We start from the raw sequence: 10,490 nt of genomic DNA, 5'->3' as shown, positions 1-10,490 counted from the left end.
AGGTCTCTTCCAACCTTGGTGATTCTGTGAAAATAAGATGCTAAATATTGACACAAGATTTATGAAGTTGTCATTTTTCTTTCTTCAGAATAGGACCAGACTTATTTAGGCTGCTATCAGACCCCATATGCAAATCCTCCAAGGTACATGCTAATAGTAACATGCCCATTCACAGCTGTTCTCATTCCAGCAATACTGAAGCATAAGGATGAAAACAGGTATGAAGCCCAGAACAGGACAAAATGAATCAGATTAACTGTCATTCTGCTCACAAAGATGGAAATTTAGCAGTGTGAAAAGCTTTTCTCCTAAAAGAAGAAATATATTTTGCAGCAAGCACAGTTCATTATCTTTTGACAGAATAGACTTTATTAAGTCTGCAGTCCTCTTCCTTATCTTGGATGATTTTGCTTCATAGTCTAAAGGAACTAACGTATCTCATGTAAGCAAAGGCTTTATACAGTAATTTGCTAATGGTAATGAGAATTGGATGAGTTAGTAAATTCAAATTCCTCTGAACTTTGCTAATACAATTTGTTCATATTCAAAGTCAGCTATTAATAACTTCACTTCTGTGAAGTTTTTCTTGTACTTAGGTTAGATAAAGAACAGTGTTGTCTATTGACTACAGCTAGAAAAGAGTACCTAAACCTGTTATTTGCTGATACGGACCAATCTATGTTTTAAACAGCTTACCAGTAGACTTATTTGAAATTATATATATATACATGCATATATATACACACATATTTCTTTTATTTGCATTCTGGCATTACCATTGCAAACCTTCATGCTGTCTTTGTGCTTTGTACTTGTGTATTTTCTTCAATTCATATGATAGAATAGAATAGAATAGATTAAACCAGGTTGGAAGAGACCTTCAAGATCATCGTGTCCAACCTATCATCCAGCACCACCTAATCAACTAAACCATGCAACCAAGTGTCCTGTCAAGCCTCGCCCTGAACACCCCCAGCGACGGCGACCTCACCACCAGCTCGGGCAGCCCATTCCAATGGGCAATCACTCTCTCTGTCTAAAACTTCCTCCTAACCTCCAGCCTAAACCTCCCCTGATGCAGCCTGAGACTGTGTCCTCTTGTTCTGGTACTGGTTGCCTGGGAGAAGAGACCAGGAGGTAGCTATACTATTATAAATATGTATATAGGTACTATTGGGCTGATAGTGTTAAAAAGGCAAGGTAGAGGAAGATGCCATTTACTCAGGCTGTCACAGTGTAGCAAACTTTTTAAGAAGCAGAAGATTTCACAAAATTTGAGAGCTCTCTGCTGTATATTCTACTTAAATTCTGTTGGTCTTCCCTGTTAATCTGCACCTCATTGATTAATTTTTGTAAGTCAAAATCAGTGCTTAACTTAGATCTGAATTGTTGTAATTTATGCTACTATTTTTTATTATTACTCTGAAAGATACTACATCATGAGAAATTACTTCCACTAGAGCCTGTATGGAGATGTTGAGCGCTTCCATTTTTCCTTAGTTGTAGAGCACTCATAATCATTGGCCACTTTGAAAAAAAAATTTAGTTGTCCAATTCCTTGAATCAGTCTTTTGATTATATGGATATGAGTTAATTGAGGAAGAGTTAAAGTGGTTATGTTAAATAATTTTATTAATACCAAACATGTTTGTATTGTCTTCTGAAGGTAAATCCAGTGGCAAATGGTCAAGCGATACGACTAGTAGAGGAGTTTGCAGTTTTCTTCTTGTTCAGTAATCTTAACAACTGCAAAGGCCTTGTTGGTGTCTCTTTTCAGACAAAAAAAAAAAATCAAAATTCTTCCTGACATTTTGCATCTTGCGTATGCACTTTGCGTAACTTAGAGTTTCAGTATACTTTAAATGATGATGCGAGGTTTGCGGTTGATTGCCAAGAAAAATTGGTATTTAGAAATATCATACAAAAGTTACCTTGATAATCTTACCCTCTCAAAGGAGTGTTTATATATATATACACACGCATATGTATACATATATATGTATACACACACACACACACACATATATATATATATAGTATTCTATAAATACTCTTAAAGGAGTATTTATAGAAGGTTTAGGAATCTTTTAACAAACTCTCCAAGGAGATTTTTCCACTTTCTTCATGGATCTGAACAGAGGTTGCTTTGGTAAAGGATTTTTTTTTTTTTTTTCCCCTAATCTGGGGAAAGTAAGCATGAAAAATACATGGATTTAGTTTGCAAAATCCATTGGTGTTTGAGTTCAGCAAATTGTTTTCTGGACATTAGTTTACTGAGTGGCTCCTCTACAATTTAGACGTAGTCTAACAGATTCCAGATAAAGAAATTAGATTTTTCCGGGGGAGAAGATGAAAATAGAGGAAGTGTATCTGAACTTGATCAGTATCTTCATTAGTCTGTTTTTCTTAATCATATTTTCAGCTCTGGGGAGGATGGGAAAGAGGACAATAAATCATTCCCGTTGCAGCAAAGGGGCAGTGCAGCTCCCTTTTGCTCAGCATCAAATGGCATTCCTGGGAGTGTCTTGGCTTCTCCAATCGTTCTGCTTTATTTCTACTCCACCTCCTGAATGTCCTTTCTTCTAGAAATGACTGGCCGTTTGCAGACACACCTGTATTTGGTTCATTATTATCTTAAGCAATTGTGGTTTTGCCACTGATGTGTTTAGTAGATAAGTTTTTTTTAAATGCTATTTGTTTAGCTGATAATTGTAACCCTGGATACAGGATCTGCTATTTGTTTTATTGTAAACCTAGCTGCACTGAAAAGTTACCCTTAGGCACTGACAGCTGAAAATTTCTAGGGCTGTGAGGTTCTGAGACAGCTGTTCTTCAGCATTTTTTCATTGGGTATATGTCTCTATGTGGAACTAATAGAAAAATACACCACTATTTTCTTTCTCACTTGGCCTTAAGTATTGTTGTATTTGCTTGTATTTTAAAAATATTTAGTTAGGTTTCTTGGCATGATCAGTCTGAAATACTATCTATTCTCTTAATAGGTCATGTTTTTGTAGATACTAATATCTGTAAAATAAGTGTTTTCAGGCCTCTGTTAATTCAAATACATATTCCCATATCATTCTTGCGTGACTTTTCTACCTTTTATTTTTTTGAAAATTATCACTTGGAAACTCAGCATAGTTACATAGTGCATGAATCTGTCTTAGAATTTACCCTAACTTTGCTTGGCACACAGATCAGGACAATATAGCCAGACCTATATATTTCTATGTACTTGGGCTGTAAATTGGATTTGTTTCCTTGAGGAGATCCAGTATTGCTTTGCCATTCCCTGGAATATTGTGATTTTCTTGATGAAATACAATTTGAATACTCTGCATTGCAAAAATGAAAAAAATTATTTATCTTAATCCTTAAGAACCAAATGTTGAATTTTATAGTCTTAATTCATATTGCAGATGCAGACACTAGATCATATTCAGGAAGGCGTTTTATTAGTTTTAGTCTTTTTTGCATTTTTCAGTGCAACAGGTAAGGTGTGACATTCTTAGTCCTGACATTTTGCTTTGCTAAAAGTATTCTTGTTGCAAATAGTCAAAATGAGATCTTTACACTTCAGAAGTCCCAATTTAGTTCTTAGCTAACGTGGTGCTGTTTGGCAGAAGACTGAAAATTTACAAGACCAAGTTTTTCTATTTTCCAATAGAGAGTGAGTAGGCTGTTGGTCACAGAGAATATATGGAATAAGAAACCACTAGGTGTCTTTAGAACTAAACATTTTGGAGGGATCATTCAAAGATTCTCTTTTTTCCTGTTTTTAAACTTTGATAATCATATGAATTGTTTTTAAAACTGCTTTTTAAAAGGATGTTTCTTGCGGTTCTCATAATAAACATTGTGTTGGAAAAACAATGGCATGGGTAACATGATTCAGTTGTGCAATTGTCCCAGTATCTATGAAAGTTTGTCACAATAATTGTAACAAGTTTGAGGATACTGTCTTGAAAGCTTAGAGTCTAATTATTCTAAGCACCTTCATCTGTCTCATTTGAAGATATCATCATGATTAGGTTCTTTCAAGCATCCTGTGATGTCAAAATACTTTTTCAGGGATGGAGAAAGCAATAGGGAAAAGGCTTGGAAGAAAAAATGAACATCATAATGAAACTGGGGGATTACGACTGTGTTTATAAGCCTGAAGATCTTTTGGTGAGATTGAAATTTTTGATTCTATATTCCTTCTATAAATGGGAACTTGCAGAAATTCTTGTGTGTTCTGGTTAGTATGTGCATTTTTGTCTAGTTCCATTTATATACTTGTGTTGGTTTATGTTACATCAAATGTGCTCTGTTTAGGCAGATATCTAAGGGTATTTTTGACTGTTTTATTCCAGACGTGTTTATCTGAAACTGCTAAATGACTAGTTGCACTGAAATCTGTCAGACATAGCTGGAAGATAGCGATGTTTGCTGTTTGCTAATATATTTGCCCAGGTGAAGTATGTGAAATTGCTAATTGAATGGCAACCTTCCCTGGCTGAACCAACTGTGGTGACAAGGTCAGGTTGAGGGATTTTTAAGGGATGTGAGCTATCAGTCTGTTTAAGTTAGGCATTTCCTCCCGACCTCAGAGCACCAGCAGTGAATTTGAGCTCTTTAGTAATGATGGTGGGAGCATTTCTGAAAAGGCTGTGAATAACCAATGGACAGAGATCATGACTAAAAAAGTTGCTGGATGTGTGTATCTTTTTCTTCAGACAGCCACAGGAGTCTAATTCTGAAGCTAACAGCATTGTGCACCCATTTTCAGTCATGCAAAATGACTATAAAGTTCTTATGTGTATTATTTACTAGATTGGTACTGAGTCTCTAAGTAGATGTGTTTGCCTGCATCAAGCAGTTCAAGCATGTAAATATTTTCACTGAAAGCATAAAAGAATATCTGCAAATATTGGTTATTGTTTCATGTGCACTAGGCATATAAGGTAATTTATGAATGATTTTGACCACTTTTCAGAGAATTACAGCCCTGTACTACATGAAAGAAATTACATTACATACCTAGAAAGAGTCAAAAGTGTCTGAATTTAACCTAATGTTCCTTGTCAGAAAGCCAAAAATTACAAATTCCACAACTGTTCTTGCAGATAGGTTCCTGAAACCTGACTTTATGTACTGGAGTCAATATTTGTTTCAAAGTCCAAAGACCACCTGCACTGTAAACATCTATGAAACACTGCAGAAAAAAAACTCTTAGGTAATGACTGTTTAAATGCACCAGTCTGTTTCCTAAGGTGCTGGGGAAATCCTAATGGTTTACATATATATACTAATAATGTCACAAGACACGTGAAAGCATATCCCAGGTTGCTGGAAGACAGTTGAAGTTCCCTAACCAAATTGGTTTTGAGATACAGATCTATGGCTGTAATAGGGTTTAGTCTGGACAGGTGATCAGACTTACGCATAACACAAGGAGTCCTAACCCTTGAGAAAGGAACTGTGGCTGTGTGTGTATCTGATGTGTGGGTTGTTGTTTTGTTACATGTCAGATGGCAGTTCTTCCCTAGCCATGTGACTGATTGTATCAACTGGAAAAAACATCCAAGGAAAATACTTAGAAGACTTTTTCTCAGATTAAAGGGAGACCATTTCCATTGAAGAGTTTCCATTCCTGTCCAAGGCATAACTTTAACAACAAGTGGGTTGATTTATTAAATTTAGCATAGTAACTTACCAGCAAAATGCAAAATCTGTAAGTTATACACTTTTATGTTTCCAATTTGATTTTTTTTTTTAACTGTGTAAGGGAAAGATGGAATAGAGCTCCATTGTTTCTCATTACTTCATAATTTATAGGGGGTCTCAGATAATTTGTGATTCTGCTGTAATAGAGTTCAATGCAAGGACAAACAAATTCTTGTACATTGCTCTATAGAGCTTATAACTTGGGAAAAAACTGCCAAAGACTAAAGGCAGAACTAATTATATACCAGTATGGTTTAATGTTGTTTAAAAGAAGCAATAAAAACACACCAGTTTAAGGGAAACCTTAAACTTTAAGTAATCTTGCTATTTCCCCACCATTTCTGGTACCGCAATGCTAATTTATGAAGGCTGATTAGAAAATGGAGAGTATTTTATTTATTGTTATTATGCAGGAAACTGAGGTGTCTGTCTGTGAGGTGCTAAAAATATCTAAGTTTGTGAATCAGTGTTCACAGAGCCTCGAGGAATGATCTCTGAGTTGAGATATAAACAGCTAGAACTTCTATTAAGTAAAGAAACAGGAAGTTATGTTCAATTCTGCCTAGTGTATCAATTCAGAAGAAATAATGCTACTAGTGAAATCAGTACTAAGACTACAGCTGACTTTAATGAAAGGAGAATTTATCCCCCAAAGCAGATTTAATTATTTCCTAAACAAAAAAAAAAAGTTTCTACTTCATATATAAGGCCCTGGTACACATTAATTCATACTATGACCATGAGCCACCTGTTCAAGTTGGTCCTACTTTGAATAGAAGGCTGGACTAGAGACCATCCAGCCTCAAACATTGTATGATTCAATGATGTGTCAGAATAGAGAATTTGGGGTCAAACAGATGCAAAGAGGATGAGCATGGGAAAGGAGCAAAATTATTATTATTTTATATATATATATATTACTAATGTAAATGCCAGGAAAGATTCCTTAGAGGGTGGAAGGGAGATGCAGATCATCTCTCTGAGGCTGAAGTAACAATGCAATAAGTTACATAGAATGAACACCAAGAAACTGCTGTGAGTGGAAGTGGTGTCCACTCAAAAAATTATAAGAAAACTCAAGAATTAAAGAGCTAAAATGTGTATAGTAGTGTGCATAGGTTGCAGGAAGTCCCCTACTCCAGAGAAGGAGAAAGGTGATAGAAAAGAACAAATGCTGGGTGATAAACACCCATATCAGAATACATGCTACCTCTTTTTCTTCTACAATCACAACTGTGTTTTCTGCTCTACAGTATTTATTTTACCCTGAATGTTTATGGGCCAGTGAAATTCTACACCTGCACATCTGAGAGGCCTTGAGCCACTCTTGTTTTCAGGTAATATTAGATAGAGGTGAGAGTTCTAAAGCAGGTGGGAGTTCTGTGTTGAATTCCTGCTGTTCAAGCAACTACTGCACTGACCAGGCTTGGCATTCTTAATGCAGAAGAAATATGTTAACTTTAAACACAGAAGAAAACATCCACTTCCTCCAAATCAAAATACACAGGATAAATCAAGCCTTCTCACTAATAGAATAAAATGCCTTCAGAGATATACCTGTTAGGCTTGCATAATTTAGTGTTTATTTCCAACAGGGAAAATCGTCGACTGCAGTAACTTCTTGAAAGGTCACTATTTGTATTATATGAATTACAACTATTAAATAGCACAAATGAAGCTAGTATTAAAGTTGTTTTTGTAAACACCTAGAAAGCTTTTATTTCCACAGGCATAAATTAAGAGTAAATTGTTTGCATTATTTTGTAAAGTAAGGGTAAAATAGCAAGATAAGAAACTGTTCAGCTTGTTAAATAGTTACCTTTAGTAAAATAAAGGCTTATTTGATGATAAATATGAGAGAACAAACCAGAATTATTTAGAAAAAAGGCTATCCTGTGTGTTATTTTTATGCACGAATTATTTCTGTATATCAAAATTAAGCACGTTTGCATCCTTCAATGGTAACGAAACTATAGGTTTACTGTGAAGCATCTGCTCTTACAAATCAAATCATTGTCCTTTTCATTTGAAAATTGTGGTGAGAGAGATAAATTACATACCTTAAACAATGGTTATCCCGTGACCAATTCTATTCATATATAACTTCTTCAGAGTTCTCAATATGATTTCCTCTTCACTCAAAAGAAGTCGGCTAAAAGTTAACATGGTGGTGAAACAGTATCGGTGAATGAGCCTAAACCTGCACTGCTCCCAGTAAAAATGTGATTCTTCTGCAGATGAAGTGAGAATGACTAGGTTTTAAGGATAGCTACTTTATTCCTTCCCCTTCTGCTGTGATGGAAGTGTCAAACTCATTTTCTCATTTCTACATGTACAGTGTTTATCCATATAGGCTTCATTCTCAGTGGTTTATAACATAAATGGGGCATCAGTAGAGACAAGTAGGGAGATGGAAAAGAGCAAATACATGGGGGGGGGGGGGGGGGGGGGGGGAGAAGGCAAAAAGAAACAGGAAATGTGTTTTAACCAAAAGGATGTAAGACCAAATGAGGGGGTACGGAATAGCAGACAAAGGTCGGAAAAGAGAAGGTAAGCAAGTGAATCAATTTGATGAGACTATCAATGAGAGGTCTAGGATCAAGGCAATTTGTCAGTCATATCTGTCTAGAGAGTCAGCAGCATTAATTGCAATAATTAATATGTTGAACTTTTTCTCTCAGTTAAGTCAGTTAAGTCATGTTCTCGTCTTTATTTTCAGGGCTTTCTTGAGGCTTCAGTAAAACTGTGCCTTCTGACAGCTGTCTTATTTGAACTAAAAGGGGGAAGTGTTGCAGAACTGCTGAGTAAAAGTAGAAAAACCATCGGATGGTGCCAAATATGTAGACTCTTACAATTAATAGAAATATTCACGTTACTATTCCAGTGGTTGAGACTGACATTATAGTCAGTATAAATAAATGCTTAGAGCAGAAGGATAGTGTTATTTTTACATCATTATTTTCTTGTCTTTAGCCTCATTTTATAGCACAAGAGTCATATTGATTGAGAGGACTTTGCTGTTAGCTATCTTCTGAGTAAAGGTCATAGAATATGGTCAAAAGATACTTAATACAACTATGTGCAATATGTGTATTCTAAAGAGATTTGGAGAGAAACAGACTTTCTTAGGGCTCAGTCTTAGAAAGCTTTTGAGTATGATGAAGTTAACAGAAAAAATGGAAGCCTGTTGCGTTGACTGAGTCAATAAATTGCAATAGGTAAAAACACTGATATCAATCATCATCTTTTTTTATATGTATTTTTTTTCCCAAAGGCAGAAGGTCTGTGCCAAAAAGACATGATGGGAGAGCACTATCTTGCCTTTTTACAAATATTTAACAAGTCAAATTGTCTGGGAAGAGAAGCCAAATTAAACATTACGTAACCATAGAGTGGTTTCAAGTTGGTCACACATGTCCTAGAAGAGAACATCCTGAGATGCTTCATGGCCATAAAGCAAATGTGTTGCACTTGATACTAAAGCCACAATTGGAAGCAGTTCAAACTGGAGGCTTGTGAAATGCAGCTGTGCAGAATTTCCAGAATATTATCACAGGAGAGGATATTGGAATGAAGGGTAACCCTCCAAAGATTTCAAGGGCCAATACATTTAACTAGCCAGAAGTAAATCAAAAAAGACGAACTGTAAAAGGCAAATAAATGATACTCCTGCTCACTCATTAGTTATGTATGTCAAATTACTTGCACTCATCAGCTTGTGGGTTTTTATTTTTATAAACATGTGAGACACCTGTTTCTGCACTTTGCTTGTCACCTTAAAACAAGAACCCTGATTCCCAAACTACAGCTTCACTTTATGTGGCATTAAAAACCAAGAAAAAGCAAAACCAGAAGCAAGAGAAAGTGGAACTCACAGTCTGAAAATGCTGAATCTTGTTTGCTTTTGCTATTAGGATTATTTGTACAATTAGAATAAAAACTATGTGTAAAAAAATAATTTTTTTTTCAGCAGTGATTGATCTATTCTTGTCTATTTGTGCTTCCATAGAGAAGAAAAACATTTGCATTTAAGAATGAAGGCTTATCACTGGTGTTATTTCACTTGAAAAGTTAATATAATTTTTGAAATGTTACCCATTAACTAGGGTTAATATAATCAGTTACTCTTTGGTCTTCTGGGTTTTTTACAAATTCTATTTTTCTAGGTGGTGTTAATGAGTAATTTATTTAGTCTGTGATAGAATCTTCGTGTCAGTGGTGCGATGACAGTTTACTCCAGAGAAAGATATGCCTCATAATGGGTATCTGATGTAAGAATTCTGCATTTTTCAGTGCAACTAGTGCTTTTGGTAGTGCTTTTGGTTCTATGAAATGCATTCTATGCAACAGAGAACTAAGAAAACATCTTTTTAATGAATGATTCTATGTTGATTATAATTAGAGAGGGGCCAATGCTGTAGCAGATTACTAGTGAACATTCACAGGCGTTGGTTAGCATTTTCAGGAACGGAGAAAGTGGAATTTCTAATGAATTCTTGCATCTGTACGTAGTTATGTGGAAACCTGAATCCAAAGGGCCGTACAAAGTGATCTTAAAAAATAATAGTGACCAAAGGTTAGAAGTAAACTAAGCCAGTTTTTAAACTGAAGCATGATAATGATTTAATTGCTGTCAAAGTTACAAGGAGTCTGGAACAAGCATTATGTTACTTGTTCAGTCTAAGTATCAGCCACACTTTGAATGATTAAAAGAATATGATTCACAATTAAAGGGAAAATTAAAGGGAAATTTTTATTTTGGTGAACCAATTCTTTGA

Source organism: Dryobates pubescens, chromosome 8 (assembly GCF_014839835.1).
Source record: "Dryobates pubescens isolate bDryPub1 chromosome 8, bDryPub1.pri, whole genome shotgun sequence".
Lineage (NCBI taxonomy): Eukaryota > Metazoa > Chordata > Aves > Piciformes > Picidae > Dryobates > Dryobates pubescens.
The sequence above is the reverse complement of the archived record's forward strand: the minus strand, read 5'-3'. Positions refer to the sequence as shown.